The sequence below is a fragment of the Pinus tabuliformis genome, chromosome X (assembly GCF_031772625.1).
Source record: "Pinus tabuliformis cultivar Carrire ecotype Pingquan chromosome X, CPIR1, whole genome shotgun sequence".
NCBI lineage: Eukaryota > Viridiplantae > Streptophyta > Pinopsida > Pinales > Pinaceae > Pinus > Pinus tabuliformis.
In genome coordinates, this window is record NC_142308.1 from 905,015,848 (window position 1) to 905,024,546 (window position 8,699).

Here is an 8,699-nt window from a genome sequence, read left to right on the forward strand (position 1 = left end):
ATGGCTTTCTTGTTGTGAGGCAAGGGTATCTCGGAAATCTCCTTAATTCTATCGAGATCAATATGGATTCTAGATTTTGACACTATAAATCCAAGAAGTTTTTCTTCACTTAATGCGAAAAGGAATTTTTTGGATCAAGTGAAATCCCATACCTTTGGCAACATTAGAAGATTTTCTTTAAGTCTTTACGATGATTACCACGTTTCTTAGAGTATACAGTTATATCATCCAAGTAGATTACTACTAATTTATTTACTAGTCCCTTAAATGTGATGTCCATGGCCCTTTGAAATGTGGCACCAGCATTGATCAGACCAAAAGGCATCTTTTGATATGCGTAAGTACCCCATTTGGTTCTGAACGTAGTTTTTAATTGATCATCGGGATGGACCATGATAGCACCCTATAATACTATTGATTACCCCATTACTATTGTAATTGTATCCCTTATTAATATTTTTATGCCCCTATTGTCCCCATATTTTTATTACTGTTCCCATAAAACCCCTTTATTATTATTTTTGTGGCTTTATATTATTATGTTAGGTCAGCTGGGTTATATTGTGACTCCTTAGACTCTTATATATAGAAAGGAGGTTTTGTCATTTGAATGATCGAAGAATTGTTCATTTAAGTAATGTAAAGGAGGTTTCCCCTTCGAAGAGGCTGAATTCTAAGGCGTTGATCTATCTTTTCTATCTTTTTGTGAGCTGGTTTCATAACATTTGGTATCAGAGCTTTGGATTCTAGGGTTTCGCTGCTCCAAACAGGTCATCGTGGAATTTTCACTATAACATTTGTTTTGAGACGTTTCAAAAGCTAAAAAAAAAACCCATTTGAGAAGAAATCACGCTCAATCTCGGGTCTAAAGTTCAGAGATTTTTGAGCTATATTTACAGAGATATGATTTGAGGAAGTTCGTCTTTTTGCAGACTCCTAAATTACATTCCAAACAGGTGACCTGGGGAAAATCGTAATAACTTTCTTTCTGACAATCGGATTAAAATTTATTAAGAAGGTATAGAAGGATAATGGACTGTAGCTTCTTGTATATATTTTTCAAAGCCAAAAGTTGAAACCGTAACTCGTGGCACGTCATACAAGTTCGCTCTACTGAACTAGTCTATAATCAGGTCAGTATGGGAGATTGTGCATAACTCTTTCTTGGACAATCCAATTTGGATCAGAATGGTGGCATTGAAAATAGGAAGTAGAGGGCTACTATAGATCACAATTTCAGAACTGGATGATCTGAAATTACAGAGATACATCAGATTCAATATCAGGCTCCTACAAAGTGAAAAAAGGTGTGTAGTTTTTTTAAATTTTTGCATAAGCTTGGTTTGAAAAATTATTTTGAAGGAATTGAAAGGGCATAGTAAAGAATTATTATCAATAATTGATGCCCTGAGGAAAGAAAATGCAAACACCTAGTAGGCAACCTGAAAGCTCTAGTATGACTCATGAAGAAGAGGAAGAAATGCAACATGATATATCAAAATTACGAGACCAAGTGCAACAAGTGTCACTTGCACAAAAAGGAACAAAAACTAAGATGGATGGTTTAAATAAAGATGTAGAAGCTAAGATGGATGGTTTAAAGAAAGGTGTAGAAGCTAATATGGATTGTTTAAAGCAAGGTGTAGAAGCTAAGATGAATGACGTGGAAGCTAAGATGGACGATTTGAAGATAGATTTGAAGACAGATATCGAAGAATTGAAGATAAATATGAATAAGTTGCTACAAGAAATGGTCACTAATGGTGAAAGGGTAGTAAAGGAAACTCATGATGAGAACAAAATAAATGTTAATCATGATTCCATAGACTCTAATGTTGGATTGAAGACCCACCATATTCCAAAAATCGATATGAGGAAGTTTGATGGCAAGGATCCCGCTACATGGATATTACAGATGGAGCAATTTTTTCGATCTTATTAATGTGCAAAACACACAAAAGGTACGTATTGCAACTTTATATTTGGAACAAAATCAGTTTCTATGGTATCAATGGCTTTTCTCTCATAAACAAACTATAACTTGGGCAATGTTTACAGAAGAATTGACAGCACATTATGAGGATACAAAAAGCAACACTTTTTTTAGCCAATTGGTAAGTCTCAAACAAAAGGGTTCATTAAATGCTAGAGTGAAATTGAACATATGGTTGTAGAAATGCTAGAGGCTGGTATAATTCAACCTAGTCAAAGTTCTTTCTCTACTCCAGTAGTATTGGTGCATAAGAAGGATGGATCATGGCGCATGTGTCCGGATTATAGGGAGCTCAACAAGCTCACTATTAAAGATAAGTTTCCCATTCCTGTCATTGATGAATTATTGGATGAATTGCATGGATCAATTTACTTCACCAAGTTGGATCTTTGTTCAGGATATCATCAAATCAGAATGAAGACTGAAGACATTCCAAAAGCAGCATTTAGAACTCATGATGGTCATTATGAATTTTTGGTCATGACTTTTGGCCTTACCAATGCACCTTCTACATTTCAAGGTTTGATTAATTCCATTTTCAAACCCTTCCTTAGAAAATTTGTGTTAGTATTTTTTGATGATATACTAATCTACAACAAGTCTTGGAAGGATCATGTTGCACATGTTGATAGGGTGCTACAACTATTGGAGGAGAAACAATTATATGCAAAAAGATCCAAATGTTTCTTTGGAGCACAAGAGGTGGAATATCTGGGTCATATTGTATCTCATGAAGGAGTTAAGGTAGACCCTAGAAAAATTAAAGCCATTAAGGAATGGAAAATCCCCACATCCATAAAGCATCTGCGAGGATTTCTCAGGTTGACAGGGTATTAACGCAAGTTTGTTAAGAATTATGGGAGAATAGCAGCACCTCTAACAACATTATTGAAGAAAGAGGCATTTTCATGGACTCGAGAAGCAACAAAGGACTTCGAACATCTTAAAGAGGCAATGTGACAAGCATCGGTCTTAGCTACACCAGACTTCACAAAAACCTTTATTGTGGAATGTTATGCTTCAGGAAATGGAATTGGTGCTGTTTTAATGCAAGATGAAAGACCCATTGCTTTTGAAAGTCATCCAATCAAGGGAAAGTTTTTACACAAAGCTATTTATGAGAAGGAAATGTTGGCAATACTACATGCACTTAAGAAATGGGGACCCTACCTAATGGGAAGACACTTCCAGATAAAAACGGATCATAATAGCCTTAAATACTTTTTAGAACAAAGATTATCCTCTGAAGAGAAACAAAAGTGGGTCACAAAGATGTTGGGTTATGACTTTGAAATCATCTACAAAAAAGGGAAGCAAAATGTGGTGGCAGATGCACTCTCAAGAAAGGATGAGGATGTGGAAGCGATGTTGTGCACCATTTCTATTATCCAACCAGATTGGATAAATGAAGTAAGGGAGGAGTGGAAGAATGATGAAGAAGTGTGGGCACTTATTTGAAACTTGCAACAAGATTCTAGTGCATCTGATACATTTAGCTGGAAAAATGATTCGTTATGGTACAAAGATTGCTTATACCTCTGTAAGAATTCGCAACTCAAAAAAAAGATTCTTATGGAATTGCACACTTCTCCCTTAGGAGGGCACTCAGGATTTTTAAAAACTTAACAAGGGTTAAGAAGGAATTTTTTTGGGATGGCCTTAAATCAGATATTCAAAGTTTGTGCCGGAATGTTTGGTTTGCCAACAAAATAAAGTTGAGACAATAAAGACCTCGGGTCTATTACAACCTTTATCCATTCGAAGCCAACATTGGGAGGAGATTTCAATGGATTTTATCACAGGTTTACCCAAGTCTGAGGGAAAGAGTGTCATCATGGTGGTAGTTGACAGACTTACCATGTATGCACACTTTTGTTCATTATCACATCCATTGAAAGCCAGTACAGTTTCTACTGCATTTATGGAAACAATTCAAAAGCTGCATGGAAACCCAAAGATTATTGTAAGTGAAAGAGATCCCATTTTCACTGGAAATTTTTGGACAGAATTATTTTCTTGTCTTGGTACTCAGTTAGCTCATAGCTCATCTTATCATCCTCAATCTGATGGGCAAACTGAGATAGCAAACAAATGTTTGGAATGATATCTTTGTTGCTTTGTATCTGATAAACAACCACAATGGGTCAAATGGTTGCCTCTGGCTGAATGGTGGTATAGCACTTCCTTCCATAAAACAACAAAAATGACCCCATTTATGGCACTATATGGATATCAGCCACCATCCATCACATCATATTTAAGAGAAAATTCTAAGGTTCAAGTAGTGGAACATCACGTTGAACATCAACAACAAGTCCTCCAACTCTTAAAGGATAACCTTGTGTTGGCACAGAATAGAATGAAACAACAGGCAGATCAACATCGCAGTGAGAGAAGTTTTGATGTAGGCGATTAGGTATTCCTACGGCTACAACCATATGAACAAATGTCCCTCAAGCAAGCTAAGAAGGATAATAAATTATCACCAAGGTATTATGGTCCGTACAAGGTGTTGCAAAAGATTGGTACTATGGCATACAAATTGGAGCTTCCTGCAACATCTCGAGTGCACCCAGTTTTCCATGTTTCATGTTTAGAGAACGTTATAGGCAACAACCTCCCATTTCAAACAATATTGCTAGAACTTGATGAGGAAGGAAAAATTATATTGGAACTGGAAGCAGTCACAGAAACAAGAACTCGACCTCGACGAAATTGATCAATCTCAAAGTATCTCATCAAGTGGAAGAATGTATCTGCTGAGGATTCCACATGGGAGGATAAGAATTTTATACAGAAGCATCCAGAACTACTCAACCATTGAGGACAACACTCTTTTTGAAGGAGAGGGCAATGATAGGACCCTATAATACTAGTGATTACCCCATTACTATTGTAGTTATATCCCTTATTAATATTGCTGTGCCCCTATTGTCCCCATATTTTTATTACTGTGCCCATAGAACCCCTCTATTGTTATTTTTGTGGCTTTATATTATTATTGTTAGGTCGGCTGGGTTATATTGTGACTCCTTAGACTCCTATATATAGAAAGGAGGTTTTTCCATTTGAATGATTGAAGAATTGTTCATTTATGTAATGCAAAGGAGGTTGCCCCCTCAAAGAGGCTGAATTCTAAGGTGTTGATCTATCTTTTATATCTTTTTGTGAGTTGGTTTCATAACAGACCAAAACTTGGTTGTAGCCAGAGAAACCATCCAAAAAGGATATTAATTCTGATCCTGCAACTACTTGCAGTATTTTCTCCATGGGAGGCAGGGGAAAATTATTCTTTTGGTAAGCCTTGTTTAGGTTTTGAAAGTCAATACAAATTCTAATGTCTCCATTTTTCTTTCTGACGGGAACTGAATTAGAAACCCATCTAGAATGTCGATTGAGAAAAATAATTTTGGCTTCCAATAATTTGTTGAGCTCAGACTTAATCTGGCTTTCCAGATTAGGATGGATTTCCTCAACTTTGGCTCCATGGGTTTTTCATCAGTTATCATTGGGATAGTATGCTGGATGATAGAAGTGTCATAAGTCTTTAGATCATCGTAGTTCCAGGCAAAGACACTTTTGTATTGTTTCAGGATACGAATATAAGCTAATATTTCTTCTTCGGTTAGGCCAAGACCTAGGTTGGTATTCTGTGGCTTGGTATCAGTTCCTAGCATAGAAAATTTTAGGGGCGAATGTTCGCCCTTTGGTGAAATTAAGGGGTTTTAAATATTTAGTGGGCGAATATTTTGTATCATAGTACATTTTTACAAATCACCTCAAATAGCCCACCTTATTTTAAGGGAGAGGGTAAAAAAGGTAAATTTAGCCCTTGAAATTAGGAGTTACAACCTTCCATTCGCCCATTTTGAAGAATAGGTTTTATTTAAGTGAATCCTATGGGCAAAGGCCCAAATACCATATTTATAAAAGAGGTATGGTAAATTAATAAAAATATAAATAAATGAGAGGTATGGTAAATAAATAAAACATTTTTTATATTTACTCCATAAGTCACCTTATATACATGCAAGGGTGTAGACAAATAAAAATATAAGTAAAGTGGAGGTATGGTAAATAAATAAAACGTCTTTTTATACTTACTCAAAAGGTATGGTAAATAAATAAAAATATAAATAAACTAGACGCATGGTAAATAAATAAAACCTCTTTTTATATTTAGTCCATAACCCTCGTTCTATTTATGAAGGCTCAAAAAAGAGGTTTTATTTAAGTGAATCCTATGGGCCAAATACCATATTTCTAAAAGAGGTATGGTAAATTAATAAAAATATAAATAAACAAGAGGTATGGTAAACAAATAAAACATTTTTTTATATTTACTCCATAAGTCACCTTATATTTATGAACACTCAAAAAATGCATTATATTTAGGTGAAACCTATGGGCAAAATACTATGGGACAAATACCATGGACTAGATTGTTTTTAATACCATGCAAAAAAACATTATTAACCCTAATATTAGTATTAATAGAAATAAAAATGGCACATGGTATTGACCCATGGTATTCACCTGGAATGTAGCCTATTTAAATGGGGGAATTAAACCAACATAGATCCATCTTTACTCTGGATCTACTAACCCCCGAGTGTTATCAAATATCGTGATATGCAAACTAGCATAAAGTGAAAAAATATTTGATCCGATCAAGAGTAAAACTGGATGTTGTAATTTAATGTATGTTAAAAATTTTAGCTTGGTTAAAATAAAAAATAAAATAAAAATCAACGATTAATTTTATTAATTTTTATAAATTACTAATAGTAATTTTTAAGCTTCAGGTTTATGATAACCCATGGTATTGACCCATGGTAATACCATGGTATTCATGTGAGCATAGACTATTTAAAGGGGAAGTTCTATCATCTTAGATCCATCTTAATTCTAGGTCTACTAAGTGCTCAGAGGGATAAATAGATTTCATCCCCCTAAGAGTGGTAGATGTGGAGTTAAGATGGATATAGGTTGCTTTTATGATAATGAAGATATTAAATAGACTTAGGAAATTATATTGTAAAAACATCTTAAGGTGAATGGTAAAGCATAGACATTGGACAAGTGTATACTTCTGTTTTAAACTGAAACAAATCCAGGGCTAAAAGGAATGGATTGATTTCACTAGTCATCATATGCTGGTGTAAACAAATTGTAATTTGGGTAATTTTTCTAATTGCAAATAGGAACATACTTGTGTATTGGCAGGGTGGTTACGAGGTCGCTAGAAGTGATGAATTTGAATTTTTCTTGGTTTTATATGTGGTATTAGGTTTTTTCTCATGCTTTCTGTGAATGGCAGGGGTGAATTTTATCCTACACCCACTAGGTTATCGATATGTAATTTTGATAATTTTGATTTCAAAAGATATTTTAAAGAAATGCAATGATTTCATTTGTGTATTCAATAAACACAAGATTTTATTATTGAGTAAAATATTCGCCATGCCTGGTGAGAGATTCGCCAAAAAAATTATATATACATATCATATTATTGATAAAATTGCCTTCCATTTTTCCTATATACCATGGAGATTCACCCATTTATTATACATGTAAATTTAGGGGGGGTTCTTAAAATTTTCCCTAGTTCCTAGATTTACTAATTCATAGTTCAGAGTTGAACTCTGAAGTTTTGAATTGGTAGATCTCTTGAATCAGTGTTTCAAATCATATAGGTCTTCCAACTTGACTACAGATTTTGGCATAGAATTATTAGTGATTTCTTGTTGCAACAATTTGTCATGTTGGTCCTCATCAATTATCTGATTAGTGTAAGATCCCTCTGATGTGAGGAAGCTTACAATATCAGGATCATCATTGAAAATTCTCTAGTTTGTAACATTGTCAAGAATTGAGGGTCTAAAGATTAATTCAATTGAAAATCTGTCTGGGCTGTAGTCTTCTGAGGGAATAAGCTTGGAAGCTACGTTCACCAAGAGGTCAGCACTAGCATTTGGGAGTCTGGGAATTGGTGAAATATTGAATGCTATAAAATGTTCAGTCAGATATTGCACTAAATATTGGTAATGCTTTAAATGACCTGATAGGAAATGTATAGTATTTCATACCTGTCTAATTACAATTTCAGAATCTCCAAAGACTTGTAGATACTTGATGTTTAATTTGATTGCCTTATATAGTCCTTGGACGAAGGCCTCATACTCTGTAGTGTTATTGGTGCAATCAAATTCGAGTCTACAAGTTAGCATAGTTTTATTTCCCTCTGGACTAACTAACACGCATCATGCTCCTCCTCCATCATTATACTTTGAACCATCAAAAAATAACTTCCAAAATAAAGATTTGTTTATAGGACCATCTATAAAATTAATACATTTAGAACTATCTGTTTGGGAAAAGTTTTCTACTTGAGATAAAACAGAATGTTCTAAGTAAGGCGAAGTATGAGCATTAAAATTTCCTAAGAAAGAATCAACAGAATAGTTGCCAATTATATTGTTGTTGTATGCTACAGGTTCATTTTCTCCTTCCAATTCTGTTACTATTTATTTTTTATATCTTTCTCGCTCAACCTTTATCTGATTCGGTTTACCATTGTAAGGGAGCCACATATGTGACCAATCGGTAACAAAGTATCCATGAAGCATTTCATACCAATCCCTACTAAGAATTAAACCATAAAATTCTAGAATGTCTGCAACCAGAATATCAATAACTTGCATAC